The sequence below is a fragment of the Bidens hawaiensis genome, unplaced genomic scaffold (assembly GCF_021521415.1).
Source record: "Bidens hawaiensis isolate Kalapana, Puna unplaced genomic scaffold, B.hawaiensis_p1.1 tig00006190_1, whole genome shotgun sequence".
Lineage (NCBI taxonomy): Eukaryota > Viridiplantae > Streptophyta > Magnoliopsida > Asterales > Asteraceae > Bidens > Bidens hawaiensis.
In genome coordinates this window covers 491,131-515,005 of record NW_027491410.1, presented here as the reverse complement: position 1 = coordinate 515,005, position 23,875 = coordinate 491,131, and the positions used below count along the sequence as shown (strand labels likewise).

Sequence of the window (23,875 nt, the reverse complement as noted above, 5' to 3'; positions counted from 1 at the left end):
TAACTTAGTTTTCCGAATTCATCTGGAAAGGTATGGTGGGACCCTAATCACATATTACTGTTATTTTCTTCTTCTGTATAAATTTAAATGTAGATTCCAAAATTGGTAAAGTCCGAGTCATGCCATACTCCTCCTAACCTAAATATTAGCGTGTATCAGTCCCAGATATCAACAGGTGGGTGGTATATCTTAAATTGGAATGAGGCTAAGAATTTCATTGTCAGTTTGGTGAATGACCTGTCAGTAGCAGAGAATATCCTCATCCATACCATCCCCATTAAAATCTCAAACTCACCGACCTCCCTGATTGTTCTCGTACATCCGTGGAGCATCGGCTTTTCTACCCATTACGTAATCACTCGCAAGCCGGCACCTGCCATTCACTCTTCCTCGATACTATCCGAAAACCTTAAATATGGGTGGTTTTCGTTGAATTGGGGAATCCTAAATAATGAAAATGGATCAATAAAATAAAATTTAAAAATTTGAGATTATGTTCCTGTGGCAAGGCACGACTGTGCCTTGGAAAGGCATAGCCCGTGCTTAGTTGGGCGATATTCGGGTTGACTTTCTTGGTTGACCACGGCTGTTCGTGGTGACTCAAAACCCGTGTTTTACACGAATTCGAAGTTATGAAGTCTTGAACGTGCGTATCAACCCGGTTCAACATACTTATAAAATAGTTTCGGACAGGGGTCGGTCAATAGGGTGAAACCCGACCTGAACCGAAAGTCAACCAAAGCGGACTCAAAATCATGTTTAAACTAGTTTACATTCAACTTTTTCAAACCAATTCGTCTTTTAAATCACGTAAACCAAGTTTATACATGTTAATTCGTACTAATCTAACCCAAATTTGGTGGAACTTGAACCTAGGGTTGGGACCATACCCGAACTGAAAGTGAAGTGGGTATAATCGAGCCCTAGAACGAGATTAAAACAAGTAAATTGACATACCTTGATAATTGAACGAGTAATCTGTGGAATAATGGTCGGGGAATCGCCAAAAATGGCCTAGTATTTGGATAGTGGTGGTTAAAAGTGAAAAAGGGATGTTTTTGGAAGATAAAACCTATTAAGCCAATACGACACAGCCGTGGTCAGCAAGGCCCGGTCGTGGTGACCCGGCCTTTTCCCGATTTTTCTTTTTTTAACTATTTTTTTCAAACCCGAGGTGTGTATAATGAACATTATAGCCTGAAAGGATTAGGTATGTTAATTTAAAAAGATAGAGAATGATATATTATTGATAGAGATACGAATACACAAAGAATAGAATGAATGAAACGAAAGGTACAACTGACGACTAACTAGAATCCTAAACCAATCGGAAACTACTTGAATAATTAGGGTCCTCATTCGAACAAGGTCTGCATGTGGGCATGCCTTGTCATGAAGTTAGTTTAGGTTGCCCTCTTGGCTTGGTTCTAGTTAAAATGAGTGACCTCATCCGTAAGCCGCTCGAGGTTGTCTTCTAGCTTAGCCATCCTTTGGTCCAAATGATAGTGTTCAAAACTTAGTGTTTCAACCTTATCATGCAACTCTCGGTTTCTTTGCTCTGTCGCCGCGTTAATGCTCAATAATTCGTCAACTCTCTCACCTAAGCACATTAGTCCCCTACTTACCTCTCCTTGTCTTCCATAACTTGGCCTCCATCCTCTCCTTTCGATGGTAAATGTCTTAGTGGGAAATGTGTGAAAAGAGGTATGTCAAAAGAATGGGAAGTGATAGCCATTTATAGACACATAGGAGAGCAAAACATGGCCATGGTGACATAATGACAGTCATTTTAGGTGAGTGTCATAAATGTCAGTTCAGAATTTTGCATTAATTGTAGAGATGATGAATTTTGTATTAACTTTGACTAGGCACGGCCCATGTTTAGGGAAACTTATGAAGGCCCAAGTATTGAGGAACAGGCCATGTTATATTTGGAGGCCCATGATCGTGTCTCCAAAGGTGGCCCACGAAAACGGGCATAACTTGGCCCACGAAGCTCCGTTTCGGGCCTATTACTAGTCAAATCGAAGCTTGAGACGAGGAGCACATTGTGGAAAATGCCTATGGTAGTTTGGCCCCTGTCCGAAGCCTGAAAACGCCTTTTAAATAAAGTTATGGGCCCTTTAATGTTTTTTCATCAGTTTTTATGTTTTTATTTTTGGGTTTGTGTTTGGCCCATGGCCCGTTTTAGGCCCATTTCGTATTAGAACACTTATTTATATGTTGGTTATGTAATTCAGAAGGACAGACTTGAATATTAATGAATTTCATTTTTCTCTTCATTTTCCCTAGACCTTTGGGTGGGATTTGGGAGTTTTGAAGTTCATCACGGGTATTCACTGAATCAACGTGATTCGTTCTTCGTTTTTGTTTAAACCACTGCATCAGTTGGTATCAGAGCCGAATTTCTAGCTCAAAAATGCCTCCAAGGAGACAACAAAGACCGCTCAATGAGGTTTACGAACGAGAGTTGGAACAACGATTTATAGCGCGGGTGGAGCAACGATTGGATCAAGTGATCGATCAACTCACTGATCAAATGGATGTCTTGATGAATCGTAGAAGGCCGCCCCAGAACAGGTAGTTTGATAATCCGTTTTTTGGTAATGATGGTTCGTCTGCCGAAGAAGGTTACGAGAGGGGACCAAGACAGGATCTTGGAGATGGAAACTGGCGTTGGGATGCTGGGATCCGTATTGATATCCCAGAATTTGATGGGACTAGTTTAGATCCGGAAGGGTTCATCGATTGGTTGGGTATTGTTAAAGAGGTGTTTGACTTCCGAGAGGTCCCTGAAAATAAGCGGGTCTCTTTGATCGCTACCAGGCTACGTGGGAGGGTGTCAACATGGTGGCAACAGTTGAAGATGACACGAAATAGACTCGGGAAGTCACGGATCGTGACATGGGCCAAGATGAAAAAGTGTTTGCGTGATACTTTTTTACCTCACAACTTTCAACGGTTGATGTATCAACGTTTGCAGAATCTGAAACAGGGATCCAGATCGGTTGATGAATATACGACCGAGTTTTATCATTTGGTTGCTCGTAATGATTTTCAAGAAACCAATGAGCAACTCATCGCTCGGTATATTTGGGGTTTAAGGGTTCAGATCATGGACTCTGTAAATCTTTTTGATCCGTTAACGGTCGCCGAGGCATACCAACGGGCGTTGGCATTTGAAAAACAAAACCGTCGGGTGGGCGGTTCGTATTCATCAGCCCCTGCTGGAGGAAATTCGGGGTCGGGTAGTGAGGACCTCGTGTCGTGCCAAGTCAGCAGAGGTCGGGGGCCAACAACACTGGGTCGACTTCTAAGTGGGCTAGTAGTAGTAGGGTGAAGTGTTTTAAATGTGGTGAGATAGGTCCTCGACACATTGACTGTAAACAGGCGGGTAAGAGGCATTTGTTTGTTGAATCTGATGATGAAAAATATGAAGAATATGAAAAGGCCCTAGAGTATGATGAAGAACCCGAGTATGAGGAGGAGTTTGTGACCGGTGATGTGGGGGTGAACTTGGTGGTTAGGTGTTCATCTTCCACTTAAGGTTGATGGAGACGGATGGCTTAAGCATAACATCTTCCACTCCACATGTACCATTCTGAGGAAGGTTTGCACCTTTGTTATCGATTCTGGAAGTTGTGACAATCTGATTTCTGAAGAGGCAGTCCAAAAGTTGGCCTTGAAGACGGAGAGTCACCACAAGCCTTATAAGCTTCAATGGCTTAAAAACGGGGGAGAGGTAACGGTCTCAAAAAAGGCCCTTGTTTCTTTTTCTATCGGGACCACATATAAAGATGATGTTGTGTGTGATGTGGCTCCTATGGATGCGTGTCACTTGTTGTTGGGTAGACCTTGGGAGTATGATCGAAGTATAGAACATGATGGACGGTCAAATTCTTATAGCTTCATGTTTGGTGGGGTAAAGATAACGCTTGTTCCTAGCAAGCCCAAGCAGCTAGCCACAAAGCAGTCGGTAAACTGTTTACCATTAGTTAGTTTGAAGATGAGTTGGTGGAGGCAGACAATGTGTTTGTTTTGATAGGGAAACCGGTGACCGAGGAAGTTGAGATTCCTAAAGCTATGATTCCTTTACTTGAGGAATTTTCTGATGTTTTCCCTGATGACTTGCTGGATGGGCTGCACCTTTGCGTGACATCCAACATCATATTGATTTGGAGCCTAGTTCACAATTGCCCAATAGGCCACATTACAGGATGAGCCCGAGGGAGCACGAAGACTTGCGTAGACAGGTTGAGGAGTTGATCTCTAAGGGTCATGTTCGTGAAAGTATGAGCCCTTGTGCGGTTCCTGCTTTATTAACTCCAAAGAAGGATGGCACCTGGTGGATGTGTGTTGATAGTCGAGCCATCAACAAGATTACTGTGAGGTACAGGTTTCCTATTCCTCGACTTGATGACTTGCTTGACCAGATTAGTGGTGCTACTATTTTCACAAAGTTGGATTTGAAGAGTGGTTATTACCAGATTCGTCTTAGACCTGGGGATGAGTGGAAAATAGCCTTCAAGACTCGTGAAGGGTTGTATGAGTGGTTGGTGATGCCTTTTGGTTTATCAAACGCGCATAGTACTTTTACGCGTGTGATGAATCAGTTGCTCAGGCCTTTTATTGGGAAGTTTGTGGTGGTATATTTTGATGATATTCTTATTTATAGTGCTTCTTTCAGTGAGCATATCATGCATGTCAAGAAGGTTTTGGCCTTGCTTCGCAGAGACAGTTTCTATGCAACAACAAAGAAATGTGTGTTCATGACCCCTAAAGTTTTGTTCTTAGGGTATGTTATTTCAGGTGATGGGATACAGGTGGATGAATCTAACGTGGCAGCTGTTCAAAACTGGCCAACTCCAACCACCATTACTGAAGTCCGCAGTTTTCATGGGCTTGTGGGTGATGTAATACAGCAGTTTTGGGTCTTTTAAATAAAGTTATGGGTCTTTTAATGTTTTTTCAGCAGTTTTTATGTTTTTGTTTTTGGGTTTGTGTTTGGCCCATGGCCCATTTTAGGCCCATTTCGTATTAGAACACTTATTTATATGTTGGTTATGTAATTCAGAAGGACAGACTTGAATATTAATAAATTTCGTTTTTCTCTACATTTTCCCTAGACCTTTGGGTGGGATTTGGGAGTTTTGAAGTTTATCACGGGTATTCACTGAATCAACGTGATTTGTTCTTCGTTTTTGTTTACACCGCTACATCAGAAACATGAACGTGTCTTGGAATTTTCCACGATTTTTCTGATTTTCTCTTGTATCTCAGTCGTGGTTCGGACGGTCGTTTAAGTGTGTGAAAATCTTATCCCTAAGACATAATTAAACTTCATTCCATTAAAAGTCTTTACATTACATTACTTTTCCTAAAATTACATAAATAAAATCACATAAAAAGAAAATTAAACAAAACAAGTAATCGGGTTAGGCCCGATAGATCCTAACAACTACTCCTTAGTGCAATCCCTTGAACCATCAACAAGCAAATTAGAAGAGGGTTGAAAAAGAGTCTCCAAAACCTCCTCTGGGGAGGTTCCCGCTAAATGAATCACTCCCACCTAAAGGTGGTAGAGGTGGTTGTGGGAATAATCCTAGTCAAGCATACTGGATTTGAATTTGCTCATTGATGTTATGGAGTTCAGTCATAATTTCCTCCACTGTCTCGGTGATAACTAGGACCCACTGTTCATTTTGAACAAGCTTGCCAGTTAGCTCTCTAGCCATTACCTGAAGTTGCAGAATCATCCCTAGGTTTTCGATTTTGTTTTTAGTTGGAGTGGTGGAAGGGTTTCCACCACTAGGATGTTCCATTGGCATCTTTTGAGGTTGTTTAGTTTAGAGAAATGTGTCTTTAAGGTTTTCAAAACTCTCAAGGAGGTGATGGACATTTATAATATTCCACACACTCTCAGCACGGCCGTGTCTTTCTAGACACGGACCATGTTGACAACATTTCTCTGAAACTGGACAGTCTGAGTCAGAAACAGTGCCAGAAAATATTACTTTAAGAAAATTGTACTGGGCAAGGCCGTGTTGTATGGGACATGGCTGTGCCCTCCTAAAAACATAATTTTCAAAAAAAAAAAAAAAACTTTTCCCTATAAAAGCAGTAAAATCTAACCTAAAGATGCTAAATTTTTATCGGAGTCGATAGCTTGAGTCATGGTTTTGGCATTTTAGTTTATGTTATGTAGGTGAAGTACCTCCATCGTGTTTGCTATTGGTTTTCCAAAGTAAAGTTTAAGCATGTGATCATTTACCTTAAATCTATGCCCATCCTATTGGACGAATTCGACGGCTCCATAATCAAAAACTTCTTAAACTGTAAAAAGACCGGACCATCTAGATTTCAACTTCTAGAAAATAAACAAAGGCAAGAGTTATAAAGGAGTACATGATCGCCTACTTTAAAATGCTTTTCACCTTTTATTCGTGCGTCATGAAGTCTTTTCACTCTTTCCTTGGAAATCTGTGATTTTTCGTACGCTGGCATCCTCAATTCACCTAGTTCGTTTAGCTGCTCAAATATGTTTTTTCCATGCGACTGGTAGATCAAGATTGGCCGTTTTAAGTGCCCAATATGCTTTTTGCTTGAGGTCGACTTGAAGATGGCATGCCTTTTCAGACACCAATTCGAAAGGCGTTGTGCATATAGGAGATTTGTAAGTAGTACGGAAAGCCCACAGAGCGTCGTCCAATTTCTCCGACCAATCTCTGCGATTATGACCCACAGTTTTCTCCAAAATTCATTTTATACCCCGATTTGTGACTTCCACCTGCCCACCTGTTTGCGTGTGGTAAGGCGTAGAAAGTTGATGATGAATCCCGTATGGCTAATACTTTCTCCATTTGCGCATTACAGAAGTGTGTTCCTCAATCGCTTATGATTGCTTTGGGAATACCAATACGTGAGAACAATTTCTTCAAAAACTTGACTACCATCTTAGCATCCTTGTTGGGTAATGCTTGCGCTTCGACCCATTTTGATACGTAGTCTACTACAACTAGGATGTGGTATTGACCAAACGATGTTGGAAATGGTCTCATAAAGTCGATGCCCCAAACGTAAAAATATTTCACAAACTTGGATTGGTCTTTGTAACATTTCATCTCAAGAAGAGATGTTGCTAGCACATTAGCATGCATCACACAAGTGAACCATTTCGTTTGCTTCTCGGTAGATTGTAGGCTAATAGAAGTAGGCGTCGAATACTTTCTTTGTGGTTGCCGATGCTCCATGATGACCTTCTGACGGTCCTTCATGACAATTTTTTAGGATTTCACGTGTTTCATCTCTATATACGCATCTTCGGATGAAATTGTCAGCTCCTATGTGGAATAAGTATGGATCTTCCCAAAAGTAATATTTGATATCCAAAAAGAATTTTTTTCTTTGTTGATACGTCATTCCTTTGCGAATGATTCACTAGACTTGTAATTGGTGATGTCAGCGAACCAAGGATGTTTTCCTTCACGGGTCTGGATAAACATAAGAAATTCATGGGGAAAGTTGTCATTTATCTTGGTCCCCATCATTTCTTGTGAAGATAGGGAATTCCAAACGGGAAAGGAGATCGATTGCAAAATTTTCAACACCCTTTTTGTCCTTGATTTCGATGTCAAATTCTTGTAGAAGTAAAATCTATTGGATCAGACGGGGTTTAGCATCTTGTTTTGTGAACAAATACTTAATATTCGCATGATCAGTGTAAAGGATGGTTTTTTAAAGGACTTGCTAAGAACCGAAATTGTCAAAAGTGAAGACTACAGCCAAAAGCTCTTTCTCACTAGTTGTGTAATTCTCTTGAGCACCATTGAGAGTCTTGCTGGTGTAGTAGATCGGATCAAAATGCTTCTTTTTTCTTTGTCCTAAGACTGGACCAACTACGAAGCCACTTGAATCACACATAAATTCGAAGGGTAGTGTCCAGTCTAGAGCTACCATGATTGTAGCGTCTACAAGCTTGTTTTTCAGAATACGAAATGCATTTATACATTCTTCGGAGAATATAAATGGAGCATCCTTCTCCAAAATTTGTGTCGTTGGTTGGGCTATCCTTGAAAAGTCCTTGATGAAACGATGATGAAAACCCGCATGGCCAAGAAACTTGGAATAGCTTTAACTGATGTGGGTGGCAGAAATTTGGAAATGGTTTCTACTTTTGCTCTATCCACCTCTAATCCTGATTGAGATATATTGTGCCCGAGAACGATGCATTCTTTAACCATAAATTGATAATTTTTTCCCTATTTAACACAAGATAGGCTTCCTCACATCTTTCTAACATCCTTTTCAGAATTTCAAGACATGTATTGAAGGAATCGCCAAGGACAGGGAAGTCATCCATGAAGACTTCCATTGAATCTTCAATTACGTCATTAAAAATGACTACCATACAAAGTTTGAAAATATCTGGAAAATTACATAATCCAAAGGTCCTTCGTCGGTAAGCGAATGTGCCATAAGGACATGTAAATGTTGTTTTCTCCCAGTCTTCAGGGAAAATTGGAATATGAAAATAACTAGAGAGTCCGTCTAGAAAGCAACAATACATCTTTCCTGATAGACGTTAGAGCATCTGATCAATAAACGAGGGAGGGAAATGATCATTCCTAGTGGTATCGTTGGGTTTGAAATAGTCGATGCAAACTCACCATCCCATAACGGTTCTCATAGGGATCAGCTCATCCTTGTCATTGGTGACAACCGTCATTCCTCCATTCTTTGGGACTACATGGATAGGACATAACCACGGAAAATCGGAAATAGGGTAAACTAATCCTGCATCAAGCAGTTTGATTACTTCCTTTTTCACCACGTATTGCATGTTTAGATTTAGTCGTCTCTGGTGCTGCACTACAGGTTTAAACTTTTCTTCCATTAGAATCTTGTGTGTACAAAATAATGGGTTGATCCCTTTAATGTCCATGATTTTCCAAGCTATAGCTTTCTTGTGAGATTATAGAACTTAGAGAAGTTTTTCTTTCTCGTCACTTGAAAGATCGGAGGAAATAATGACAGACAATTGAGATTTGCCTTCGAGGAAAGTGTAATCAAGATGTTTGGGTAATTCCTTAAACTTTAAAGTAGGTGGATCTTCAACAGAAGTTTTGGCTTTAGGTTTTAGATCTCTATATACTTTTTCAAATTTCTCTTCGGAATTGATTTCTTTTTCCTCCTTCACAGCTTGATCTTCTAAATCGATGGTATATGATTTCACCACAATTAGTTATGTATCACATGCTTCTTTCTCAATAGTTTTTCTTAAATGACGGCTCACTATTGATTCACACGTATCCAAGAAGTATGCCGAATCATCTGTGTACTGCAGATGTTTCAATGATTTTCCTATGTCAAAAGTTACTTCCTCATCCACTACCCTGAGAGTAAGTTTTCTATTGCAAACATCTATGAGTTCTATAGCGGTAGCTAAGAATGGTCTTCCTAATATAAAAGGTACAAAAGTGTCTTTATCCATGTCCAGAATAACGAAGTCAACTGGAAAGACAAATTTGTCTATTTTGACTAACATGTTCTCAACTATGCCTCTTGGGTATTTCACTGATCTATCGGCTAGTTGAATGCTCATACGGCATGTGGTTGATACTAGCTCCTAGGTAGGCTAAAGCATTGTTGACAAACAAGTTTCCTATTAAACAGGGAATAGTGAAACTTCCTAGGTCAATCATTTTCTTTGGAACTTGTTCTGAAGAATGGTGGAGCATTCTTCATTGAGTATAACGTGTGATAACTCATCAAGCTTCCTTTTGTTTAATAGAACTTCCTTCAAGAACTTTGCATATTTTGGTACTTATGAAATGGCCTCTATGAAAGGGAGACTAATATGCAATTGCTTATAGAGTTATAGGAATTTTTCATATTGTGCATCTATCTTTTCCTACTTCAGGTGAGCTGGATAAGGGATATGTGGAACATATGGTTTCACAGGTTTTTTGAAAGGTATAGGAATAGGTTGACTGTCGGGTGCGTCAAGAACCTCAGTCTCACCTTCTGATTGGAGATGTGTGACTAGTGAATTATTTGTAGCAGTTATGCTACTTGTTAGGATTATGGCATTGGCTTGAGGGTTGGGGTTGGTAACAGTGTTACTAGGGAGTCCTATGAGTGCTCTCTCAGAAAGTAGTTGGGCTAACTGACTTACTTGGTTTTCTATGTTTCGCAAGGAAGCCTTCTGGTTCCTTAGCTCCACTTCGTTCTTCGTGAATCGGTTTTATGTCAATTTGTTTGAAGCGTCGATACTTGCTATGAGTTGCGTTAGTAGAGTCTCCACTCTAAATCCACTAATTGGTTGTTGGCTGGTACTTGCACCTTGGTTATGGTAGGGAGGTTTAGATTGAGGGATTTGGATTTGATTGAAAGGACTTACATCAAATCCAAGATGTAACAACACAGACTTCTCAAAAATTATAGACCAGACCCATTTCGATGTTTGGGAAATTTTTCCGCATTTATCGAGTAAACTAACTATTATTATATTATTATTTAATTAATTATATATTATATTTATAACTTTCACATTTTGGCAATTGACCCAAACTTAAACTATTACCTTAATATGCTTCTATACTCAAACTTTAGGGATCAAACTGCAATATCTGTATTATTATTATTATTATTATTATTATTATTATTATTATTATTATTATTATTATTATTATTATTATTATTATTATTATCATTATCATTATCATTATCATTATCATTATCATTATCATTATTATAATACCCAAATCCATTTACCCAATCACCCTAACCCGTATAACCATATTCGCGACCCGATTAACTTTCTTGCACCTTAATCCTCGTCAATAATTCAAAATTTGATTATGCATATTATCCTCTATCCTACAAACGGCCTAACCGACTAGATTAATTAGAAAAACGTGATCAATTGAGATACGAACTCACTATAATACTAAACCGTCTAAAACCCGTTTATCATTATACCCTTTTATGTACACCATAACTCTATTAAACCTACAGGAGCACCCCCCCTACACGTCGCCAACATAACCCCAAAACTTAATTTTATTATCTTGTACGTTTGATTGATGTTCTGGATCCTCCCTATTCCGTTCGTAAAACCCATGATTAAACCATCACCGGATCATCATTAGAGGTAATTAATTACACCGTTGTACTCGTTGTGATCTGCTCATCAATAACCTTATGGTTATTTGATTGATTATAAACGGGATTGATTGATTTAATTATAAACGGGTTTATAGTATGAATTGGGTTTCTGGTCTGCTAGTTATATTAAATCAGTTTCATTTTCTAACAAACCAAAACACCAGCTCGCATGGCTGGTGTGTGTGATATTGAATTTCTGGGTTGGAGGGCACGGGTTCGAGTCCCTCCAGCAGCGTTTTGGTTTTCTTATTTTTTTTTGTTTTAATTTATTATATAATATATCAATCTATTTAATCACCTAAATCATAATAATAATACTTTAAATATTATAATATTATAAAATTAGTAATTAATCTGTCTTGTTTTAAATAAAAACCGACATATAAGCTACTCGTTTTCGAACCTTGATTAAAACTATATATATATATATATATATATATATATATATATATATATATATATATATATATATATATATATATTTATGCATTTAAAATAGTTATGAAAATTTATAAAGGTTTTAATTTATGAAAAGGGATTCAACTTACATTATACATTTAAAATCTATCACGCTATGTAACATAATTAAAATATATAAATTCAAGTATTTTGTAAAAGATTATAGTTATTCAAATATTATTATTTATTATCTATTATTGATTATTTACAATACTTATATATGTAAGGAATCTTTATTAATAATAAAGTAGATATAAATACATTAAACGTATTTTTTTAGTTTAAAATAAACTTTAAAGAGAATATTTTCTATAATCTATCCAAAATATTATAAATATTTACTTAAGTATTTTATTAATTAAAATATACTATTTATTAAAGTAATAATAAATCTTTGTAATATTTAACTTTCGCAAGAACGCACCCGATCATCAAATCTCGAACATCTATCTAGTTTTAGATTCATTGTTGAATTCATAGTTATTTATTCCGCAATTATTATTACTTAGGATTATTCGTCGGTAGTTCCCGAAGAGCGTAATTTACCGCTTTCTTACCTATTCATTATCTCTTGCTTAATCTCCAATGTGAGTAATCACTCCCCTATTTTACTTGTTTTCAAATGTTTTAGGGACACTTGCGTACCATTTATTAAATTATTTATCTTATTACTTCTCAAACGCAAACTGTGATCTTTGTGTTGTGTATGAATTGAATAATTGCCTTTTACTTGCTATTTGCTTACTTGCTTACTTGAATCGCATTTGGAGAGGTCCAACATAATCTCATTATAGTATGATCATACGACCGTCGTAATGGCCGGAGCCCGATCGCATTGGCAATGGTTTCACCGACACTCATTACTTGCTTAACGATTTCATTGTTTATACTCACAGATAACGGTTTTGCTCTTGATTATATATTATTATAAATCATTATTTTTGTATTCTCAAAACTGGTGATCTACTCACTCAACATGTGTTGTTGGCAAATATATATTTTGTACGCATTTGCAGGTTATAGATTGGATTGCTTATCGAATTGAAGCTCTCGTAGATATGAATTTAGGATAATAAACATATACAAGAATAGTTGGTTTTGTATTCGTAATTTTCTTTATTTTTGTTGTATTTAAATGTTGTTTGATAATAAATAAATTAATTAGATATTGTAGCTTTATAATTTCATGATTGTACCTTGTGAGTTGTGAACAATCAGCTCATGCCTAGGCATTTCCGCCGTAGGTTGGGGTGTGACAGATTGTTATCAGAGCCGAAGGTTTAAGATAGGTCGTTAGTGGTGCCCTAGTAATATGCTTAGGAGCCCCATACGTGCTTATTTGTTTACCTGATGTGTTCTATTTGATTGTTTACAACCCATGAGCGTTACATGGCATTTTGATTATCCCAACTAATTAACGAATTAGCAATACAATAGAGTTTGTCAGCCCATGAGGGTTACATGATGTTTTAACCTACCAAACTAAATAACGAATAAACGAGAGAAAAATATGAGTAGTTGGAGCATCCCGTGAATCACCACATATGATAAGCTCCAACAAAAGATAACATTCAAAACAAGATGAGGAATGGATAGTAGGAGTGCCCATGGATACCATAGATTTTTCACCCAACTAACCAATTAAATAACAAAACACAATAATCAGAATTCACCGAATTTAGCCACGAACCACCTGGAATTCGGTTTAAAATCAACCTAAGGTGTCGTTCGTATGACCGTTGTGTTCCCCTTTGGCTGAGAAGAACTTGTCATGCTACCTAGCCTTAAGATGAAGGAGTAAAAACAAAAGTAAAAACAAAAGGCAATCCACTTTGATTTAAAATATTTATGAAACATTTCCTTTGAAGGTTGAGGCATAGCCTCGGAGTTGTGTGTGTGCATAACAATAAAATAATAAAAATAATCATTATTTAAGTAGTTAAATAAGTACTTAATCTAGCAAGAAATTACGTAAGCTGTAAGCAATCAAATAGAACACATCAGGTAAACAAATAAGCACGTATGGGGCTCCTAAACATGTTACTATGGAACCACTAACGACATATCTTAAACCTGGCTATGATACCAATCTGTCACACCCCAACCTATGGAGGAAATGTCGGGGCGTGAGCTGATTTTTCAAAACTCACAAGGTACTATCATGAAATTATAAAGCTACAATATCTAATTAATTTATTTATTATCAAACAACATTTAAATACAAAAAAAAATAAAGAAAACTACAAATACAAAACCAATTATTCTTGTATATGTTTATTATCCTAAAGTCATCTCTACTTGAGCTTTAGTTCGATAAGCAATCCAATCTATAACCTGCAAATACGTACAAAATATATATTTGTCAATAACACATGTTGAGTGAGTAATAACTCCCCTTTTCACTTATTTTAAATCGTTTTGGGGACATATGCGTATTTACAGTATTTATCTATTATCTATTATTCAAAAATGCAACTGTTTAATCCTTGTGTGTATATCAGTTTATGCCTAACTTGTTATTTGCTTACTTGCTTTATTTGAATACATTTCGGAGAGGTCCAACATATTCTCTAAGTCTAGTATAATCATACGACCGTCGTAGTGGCCGGATTCCGACGCATTGAAAATGATTTCAAAGACACCTCATTTTTGGTAACCAATGCCCATTCGCATGGCATCGGTTTAGCCCTTTCTTTATAGTTTGACAGATTGTTCATGTGATATGGCTTAACTGTTTATTCTCACAGGAACAGTTTGCATCTTTCATTATTTATTATGTATTATTATTTTGCATCTTAACTAGTGTTTTACTCACTCAACATGTGTTGTTGACAAACCTTTCTATTTTATATGCATATGCAGGTTATTGTTAAAACTAGTTGCAAGATTTGGTGAAGACTTAGTGAAGAATTTAAGTTAGAAAAGAATTAATCAAGATCATTTGTGATATAAGTTGTATTTTTGTATGATTATGGATTTTGTATTTGTACTTGAAATATTTGAATCATTTAATCATATTAAATAGATATTATCTGTCACACCCCGACCAAAGGCGGCGGAACATGCCGGAATGCGACGGGTTGCCCATATGCGCATGACACTATTTAAAGCGACAATATTTAAAAAACTCATTTCATTTCACAACATCAAATGTCACATAAACATACTTGTTCACAAGATAATTATAAAAAATATAGCAAATCATATATTGTTCATTTTGCTAATATCCTAAAGGTCTTGATGGTGTTTTCTCCACACTCCATAATCAACCTAAATGCAAACCTGTAACATTTCATAAAATAAAGTTATCAACACAAAGGTTGGTAAGAAATTCATAGTTTTAAGCATATAAGTATATAATAAGAAAAGCCACAATCTTGTATACGAAACAATAAATAATAGAAATAATTTGGATAAAAAGTGAGGTCACTAATAAGAATACATAGTGACACCTTGCTATAAGGGGATGCCAAATAGTCTATGATTTATAGTTCTCGTTAATAAGAATACATTAACGACACTTGCTATAAGGGGATGCCAAATAGTCTAGCTTTATAGATCAACCAACCAAAAGCGGTAAACACATAGGCATATAATCATGTAAGCATAGAACACCAAATCGAGCAATTATTTAAGTAGAGTATACAATAACGTTTGTGGTTTACGAATCAAGTATAAAGCATTTAAGTTAAATAAGTATGAAATGTTACCCCAAAACGTAATATGAAAAACGGGGTATGAAAGTACTCACGTTCAAGTAATGAACTTGAAATGTCGGTAAATTGGAGGTTAACCGGAAAGACGAGTTTAACGAGCAAAGCCTAGATAAAAGAAAGTCTTGAATTAAAAGGTTGTCTTGAAGGTCTTTTAATAAAATAAATGTTGAGAAATTATAACAATAGTCCTTTAAAAATGTAAGTTTGCTCGAAACCGGGTTAAAGTATCTAACCTTAATATTTACTTAACCTATGTTAAGTAACAAGGTGGGTAAAAATGCAAGAATGCAAGTCCCTTCAAAATAAAGATACTAAAACGGGTTTTAACGAGTGTTCGGGTTGTTGGTTCGGGTCTTGATAATTGGTCAAACCCAAAGTCAACTTTCCAAAATATTAAATGTTATGAGAACTCAAAAAAATCCAATAATACTTAACCAAGTATGTAGTTTTATTGTTTTAGAACTAACAACGTACATTAAGCGAGTGTTCGGTTTTGTCGGTCCAACTTTGTTACAAGATCAAGTTGGATCCAATATTCCAAGTACTTTAATAAAATATTTAAAATCAATTTATAAAGTATTTTTAAAGAAATATACAAGTCTTGATAGCTAAAAACACACTTGTGTGTCTTAAGCTAGTAAATATCAGTTTAGTTCGGTTTGGTTCGGTTTCCATCTCACAATAAGTTCATATATGGTTTTCACATGCTCAAATATCAAAGAACTTGTATAATAATTTATAAGTAATGATACTTAAGTTTTACAAGTAAAAAGTTAACAATAAAGTCTTTAAACAAAAGTTCGGTTTTCAGTTTGGATCTTGGTTCGGGTTAAAACCGAGGTAAGATTCTACAAAACCATAACCATAGAACTTATAAAAATTATTTAACAAACTTAACTCTAACATTAAACATGTTTAAACAATTATTTAACAAAAACTAGTAAACAAAGTTCGGTTTACGGTTTAAAACTATTTACGGTTAAACCGAGGCTAGACTCTTAAAACCCATAACCATGGAACTTGTTAATATGACAAACAAACTAAAATGAGTAGAAGTTAAGCATGGTTAGTATGTATAAACAAGTTATATAAGTATGTATATATATATATATATCAAGGACACGAAGTCCTCCATGAAGCATTGCCATACGAGGTCCGAAACCTCATCGATCAAGACCGGAGAAGTAACCGCCAAAGGTGAAAAGAGGTGTATATTATATATATTTTGTACCACCATATTCAAGTATTAATAAGACTACATAAGCTAATTAGAATGAAAGATTTAACTCAGTTTGACTTTTAGAAGTCAAACCTTCAAGAACACTAAGAAAATAACCTTAAGATCTTTGTATTTGATAGAGATTTTGGAGTTTTAGCAGGGGAAATGATGGTGTATATATAGGGTAAGTTGAAAGAGTCAAGCATAAAGAGTCTTGCAAGAAAATGGGTTGGTTTAAGTCACATGTTTGCATAAAAACAACAAAAAATGAGTTCTGGTGCAGACTCCCTTTAGCGCGGCGCTAAGGTCTCTGCCCTTGACCTTAGCGCGGCGCTAAGGTTACCTGGTGGAAATTCTGAACTTTCAAATTGGCAGTTTTGGCCCCCGGAGTTGTTTTTAAGTGTTTTAAGGCCATTTTAGGGATCGAAAAGGGTGTTTTTGAGACCCGAAAAGTATAAAACAATAATGTAACATAAAATCCATCATTTTGATTATATCGAAGGTTTCGGTTTACAAAATAGGTTGGTTTACATAATAAAACAAATACAAAAGTGACCCAAAATTGATGAATGTCACATTGTCACTTTTAAGTATTGCATAATAGTACCTTAAGAGCTGTGGACAATCAGCTCACGCCCAGGCATTTCCGCCGTAGGTTGGGGTGTGACACAAGAGGAGCTTGATTGTTGGCTCCATCTCTCCAGCTGAAGTTCGGATGGTTTCTCCAGCCAGGGTTGTAAGTTTTGCCATACGTGTTATTTTGTCTGCTTACAAAATCACATTCTTCGAAGGTCATACTTTGGCAGTATTTGACCATGTGATCTACCCACACCTATCGCATTTTACCTTTGCTTTGACCAGCTCAGACTGAATCTGTTCAAATTTCTTCAAGAGGGTCTCGCATTGTGCAGATATAAAGGTGTCATTATCGATATGGTGTATGCCTTTGTGTGATGGGGTTGATCATGGTGGATTCTAGGCAAAGCTTTTCTTAGCAACTTTTTCTAAGATCTCAAATGCCTCATTTGGTGATTTGGTTTCGAGATCTCCACCAGCGACCTGATCGATTGCTTGTTTGTTTTGACTAATTTGAGCGTCGAAGAAGGTTTGGAGTTGAATCCATTTGTTCAATCCATGGTGTGGGCATCATCAAAGAAGGGTCTTGTGTCTTTCCCATGTTATGTATAGTGACTCGTCTTCATCCGTCCGGAATTCGGTTATGATCATGCGATATTTGGCAGTTTTGTCTGGTGGAAAGTATTTTAGAAGGAATTGCTCCACCATCTTATCCCAATTGGTGATGATACCAGATGGTAAAGATTCATGACATTCCAAGTCATTGACTCTGAGCGAAATGGAAAGAGTTTAAGCCTAACTTGATCTTCTAAGCAATGTTGAATTTTGAAAGTTCCACATATTCGAATGAATCGGAAAATATGGGACAAGGGATCTTCATCGAGAAGTCCATGACATTAGATAGAATTTTCGATCATATGAATGATACTAGATTTGATTTCAAATTTTAGAAGTATTTTTGGTGGTGCAACGCTGTTTCCATAGTCGTCGAGTGTCGCCTTGCCATATTGGCTCATGTTTAGCTCGTATTTTTAGCTCCGCCATCATACGTCTTCTTGGTTCTCCTCGGTTGGCGTACTTTCCTCCGGTTCGTCCTTAACTCCTTTGGTTGCTTTACGAGCGTGAGTACGTTTTCTTTGGTTAAAGTAGTGTTCTAGTTCGGAAAGTGGTGAAATGAGGTCGAGAGTATATGTAGAGGATATACACTAACTAAGAAAGTAAAAATATCTAAAGGCACAGCTAAAGCTAAGCTAAAGTAAGCAACTGATCAAATAGAAAGATTAAAAACTAATAACCAAACTAAATTTGGAATCACAAAATAAATAAGAAAATTATTTTTTGCTTTTTGATAGGATTTAAAATATATACACTATAAAAAAAAAGGTTTAATAAATACTTGGATTATTTGTAAAAATTCACCATGTGTACCCGACAACGGTGCGTGCGATATGGTAGAAAAAACGTTGTTGGGTTTTCAAAGGTTTAGACAATATCTAGTTTTAAATTTATAAAAATAATTATCTTAACTAAACCACACACAATAGTCAAGTGTACCTATCGTATATATAGTAAAGTATAGGTAAGAACCAAGTATAGATCTATGGACACACTTACTGATTTTTACTACTAAATCGTTGTATTTATTTCAGCTGGAAGTGATCATCATTCTGGTTTTAGTTTTGGTAAATGAGTTTAAATAAACATAAATCAAAAGATAATATTTTTGGGTTTTTTATATTTTTGGATAGAAAGAAGATCAAAGATAAAAGTGTATCATCTTGGTCCAAACTCCTCTTAACTTGGTTTAATATTTTATTAGTAAACATGTGACATGAGATTGCTATGGTGATTAAATGTGGGAATAACATCGTGAGTCATGTTATTCCATAATAATTAAAGAAATATATAACTCTTGATCCCTTTTACTCAAAACATCATTTTTATAAGCAAGTGGTTTTTGATAAAGATAAGTTAACTCACCTTAAAGATGAGACAAGCCCTTAAATTACTTAGTGAATTGTCCTTCATATTTTAGTAAATATAACACTTATAATATACATAGAAGACCAATTAAAATTAGTTGAGTCTTAAAGGATTAACTTTGAATTACCAAATATTAATCCACACAAATCTGGAAAAATTATAGATCTCATGATATACCGCTCAAGAGTTGCTTAAAATAGGTCTTGTTACACACTCACTTAACGAGTAATTAACCGATTTTAGTGGATGAGCATCAACAATCCATTTTGCAACATTGTTGATAATTTCCAATTTTAAAATGGTTAATCACTACTAACATTCAATTTGATCCATGTTAATATTAGGAATCACGTTTTTTCCCCCAACCAAGCCCTTACAAGAATGGTGATTTCTCGACTTATCATCAAGCTCAAAATCTTGGCGGCTCTTTAAAAGATTCTTAATTTGTTCACCAAAACATCACTCGAGCGGTAGTTCTTTGACTTATCATCAAACTCGGTCTTTGGGGGTTCATTTTAAGGATTCTTAATTTATCAACCAAGTCCTCACATGAATAGCGATTTCTCGACTATCATCAAGTTTGGAATCTTTGTGTCTATTTTAAGGTTCGCCAAGGCTTCGCAAGACTAGCAATTTCTTGGTTTATCGTCAAGCTTCGCACTTGGGGTATCTTTTAAGAGTATTTTAACATTCCTAATCAGGTTATCATTGCATCATAACCATTAATTATTTAAAACCAATCACATGTTTTACTATCATTATTATACTTCAACTAAGATTCATTATAAACCAAGATGATATTTTGAAAGTTTAACTACTAATAAGTATAATGATAAATATCAATGTTGTTTTGGACAAAAATCTGCTAAGGATTATGTATCCAAATCTGTAATTGTGAGGTTTAGTGCTACGATAATAATAATGATTATATGAATGAAATAATGATGAACACCGTGATTTGTTGCGAGGAAAAAACCCTTGATCTTGATTAGATCAAAGGAAAAAAACCTCGGGTGATGACAACTCGTCTATCACCACTTTATTAATATCAAAAAAGGTTACAAATGGTGGAGATATTGATCAGTGTTACAATGAAAGCTAAGTGCGTGAGTTATGAACGAGAGATTGCTCAGGTGTGTGTGTAAACAAGTGTGTTCTAACTGATCATCTATCTCGATTATAAACAAAAATAATAACTAACTAAAATTCCTACTTTCACGCCACCATTCCACTAGCCGTTTCTTCATCATTGACCATGTGCGGAAGTCGTCCAATAGCGCAAGAATAGGATGACTTAGTCCTACAGCCGTTATATCTATCATACACAACACCATTCAAATACAACTATTAGTAAACATATAATACCAAGAATCCTTGATCCTTTACAATCTAAAACATATCATAAGGATAAGTGATCCATTAATCAATCAATGATAGAGGATTCTCAGCATAAATTCTATGCCCTAACAATTTCCCCCAAAATGGCGGGTGTTTATGCTTTACAGCTGACATTTTGAAATTTCAAATCCTTGCAAAAGATTAATCGATTAGACAATTGTCAGAGATAACTATTATCAAAACCATTGATATTAATCATAACCGCCTATATATGTGATCCCTTTTGAAATTTCAAATCCTTGCAAAAGATTAATCGATTAGACAATTGTCAGAGATAACTATTATCAAAACCATTGATATTAATCATAACCGCCTATATATGTGATCCCTTTAATCCATTCATAACCACATACTCCAGCCGTCTATCAGGTATCCTTCTTTCTCCCTCTGTTCTTTTAAGATTCTGAAAAATATGTTTGTCGCCACTCCTTCTTCTCCCTCTAAACAATCCGACCAGTCCTCCGACGACTCCGAGTTGATGGAGATGCGACCTCAAAACCTTATCGCCAATCCCTCTATAGAGATTTGTAAGTTTACTGACCCCGAGATCGACGAATTCCGGCCACTGTTTCCACAGGAAACTATTTTCCGACCGTACGATTCCACCGTCCGATGTGACGTTTACTCTCAGATCTGGGTGTGCTTTCCGGCTTGCCCTTTTCTCATTAGTTACACATACTCGTTTCCTCCTTTCACACAGAGTTTCTTCGAATCTACCGGCATGTCGTACATTCAAGCTATGACCATGATTTGGCGTGTTCTAGGCACCATTGAAAGAATCAATGAGGAAGAAAATATTGATTTTGGCATCCAGGAACTGTCTCACTTTTATTCCCTAACTACCCACGGTTCAAACCGGTTTTTATTGAAATCTAAACCTTGTCAACCCAATCCAATTTCAAAAGTAACCCTAAATGATTCCTTCTAGAGGAATCAATTTTTCTTTGTGAATCGAGACTCCATACCCGGTGGGACTGATTTACCTTTGACTTGGGTTAAGAAGGGTAGGATCCTAGATCCTTAACAAAGATACAATCCGTGATAAATGACCTAACTCTGAATCATTTTTCTTCTTATTTGCAGTCGAGAACTTTGCTTCCCTGGCCAAGTACCTGGAACAGACGAAAAAACAAAAAGATTTCTTGCACTGGATCCCGAGATTAGGACCTTTCAAGCCAGATTCGTTGAAGCTTTCTGTGAAATCTCCTCAGACTCTGATATGTCAAGTAAGATTTGTGTATATATAAATTAGATAAAGTAAAATAGAGTACTTATCTGTGGATTTATCCCTGCAGGTGCTCAAAAACCCCAGAAGTCTGCCAACAAGTTCTCCTTAGAGGATATCAACATCATGATTACTCCTCAAAGTATCAAGAAGGAACCTTTGAAGGCAGCAACCACTTCTAAGCCAAGGACCACGACTACCAGAGCCAAGTCAGCAACATCCAAGAGAAAGAGATCTTCTGAGCCCGAGACCCACTTCGACATGATCCTCACAGTAAGTATCCCATATCCTGATGTCTTGAATTTGAGGATCCAAAATTCTTCGAAGTTTTACATAACTGTTGGTTACAGGCTGTAAATGCTTGCAAAGGTCACTATGAAAATATTGTGAGCCAAATGAGCGAGAGCCTTTCGGGGATGGGAAGTGCAGCAGTCGCAAAGGATAAAGCCATGGCTCAGCTCATCAAGGATAAGAAGCGGTTGGAGGATCAGTTATCCACCGTCGAAGCCCAACACCAAGAAGAGGTGAAGCAGGCCACCAAAGAGGAAAAAATGTGGGCTACCAGGTCGGTGTTGCGTGCAAGGATCAAGATGGCGACGGAAGCCAGTGATCCTGCTTTCGATAAAGCTGCCTGGGATGTAAAGAAGTGGAATGTGGCTTTGGTGGCTTTAGGTGGTGAAGAGGATGTGGAAATGCCGGATGGGAACGAAGCTGGAACCAACGGAGTCAAGGAGGTGGTGGAGACTGAGGGAGGAATGAATGCAGCAGAAGGTGAGGAGGCTACATGAATGGGCGATGAAGGATAATGAAGACAAGGCATGAGCCCATTCTTGTTTTTTTCTTTATTGATGTTTTTATGGATAATGTGGTGGTAATGGATATTAGTAATTAGGAAGGATCAGTGATCCTTAATACAATTTCAAGGGGTGTCAAAGGTGGATGGATCCTTTGTTTGTGGGGATGAAGCCTTTGATGCCCTTGTTTTCTTTATTTTCCTGCACTCTATGAATGGTTATTAACAGCTTCTTAACCCAGGTGGATGGTCCATCTTTTGTATGGTGAAATCCGTGTTAAGGATTTCGGGTAAGTCCAGGTGACTTATGATTAATAATAATCTAAAACTTTTGACTATTTGCTTGTTATTTGTTATTTTGAAAGTTTGTTTGATATAGTCTCAGTTTTATTGAATGTTTTAAGAAATAATTTTGAGTAAAAATTTTTGGATAGAATATCCTTGTAAAAATAATTTAAAGATTTTAAATCCTTAAGCAAAAAGGTTTATAAGGATCTTAGCCAACAAATGTAAATTGACAAGAAAAAATCATACCATAAGGTCTAATTAGACCTAAGTTATCATAAGTAATGACTCTTCTGTGATCCTTGTAGAAATAAGTTAAGGATTTTGAATCCACAAGTCTTGATTCTAGTAATTGAACTTAGAACATTTGTTGCAAAGAACTTATAAGATTAATTAGGATTTGACCCATCAAATTGGGTACAAGCCCATAAATTAACTGGGGACAAGCCCGTGCAACTGGGGGCAAGCCCTTGAACTGGGGACAAGCCCAAACTAGGGACAAGCAAGTGAACTGGGAACAAGCCCAAACTGGGGACAAGCCCAAACTGGGGACTGGCCCAAGATACGAATGTTAACTGGGGACTCGCCCAAACCGGGATTTAGCCCAAACGTAAGAGAACATGAAAATGTTATAAACCGGTGGTATGGTACGTCTACCATAAAATTGTAGGATCCTCCATACAGCCGAAGTCAACGAAATTGTCAGCCATTAAGCATGTACTGGTCCCGCTACCCCAGACTATACGTTGGATAGCGTGCACTTCAGGCTAGACTCTAGAAACTCTAATTTATAAGAAAGGTGAAAACCTTTAAACCTTGGAAGAAATAACCATCGAGGGTCATACCTTAAACGTGGGCTGAAATAGTAAAGTACCTTAAATGTGAATGAGAGGTGGCCAACCTCTTGATCATTGAATATATTACTAATATCCTGCATTGTTACTTAAAACTTGGAAATAACAAATTTTAAGAATATGTTATCCTTAAACTAATAAAAACCTTAAATGAATAAGTGATCGGATAGATATTACCAATTTTAGGATCCTTGATCCTAT

The 23,875-nt window shown here is 36.7% G+C and overlaps 1 protein-coding gene and 1 pseudogene across 1 annotated transcript in view; one reads left to right on the top strand and one right to left on the bottom strand.

Annotated features, from left to right (window-relative positions):
• The window catches only part of LOC143631663 (uncharacterized), a 251,885-nt gene that overhangs the window by 165,918 nt on the left and 62,092 nt on the right, over positions 1–23,875 (bottom strand). The window lies entirely within an intron of this gene.
• On the top strand, positions 2,420–4,940 carry LOC143631645 (uncharacterized; annotated as a pseudogene).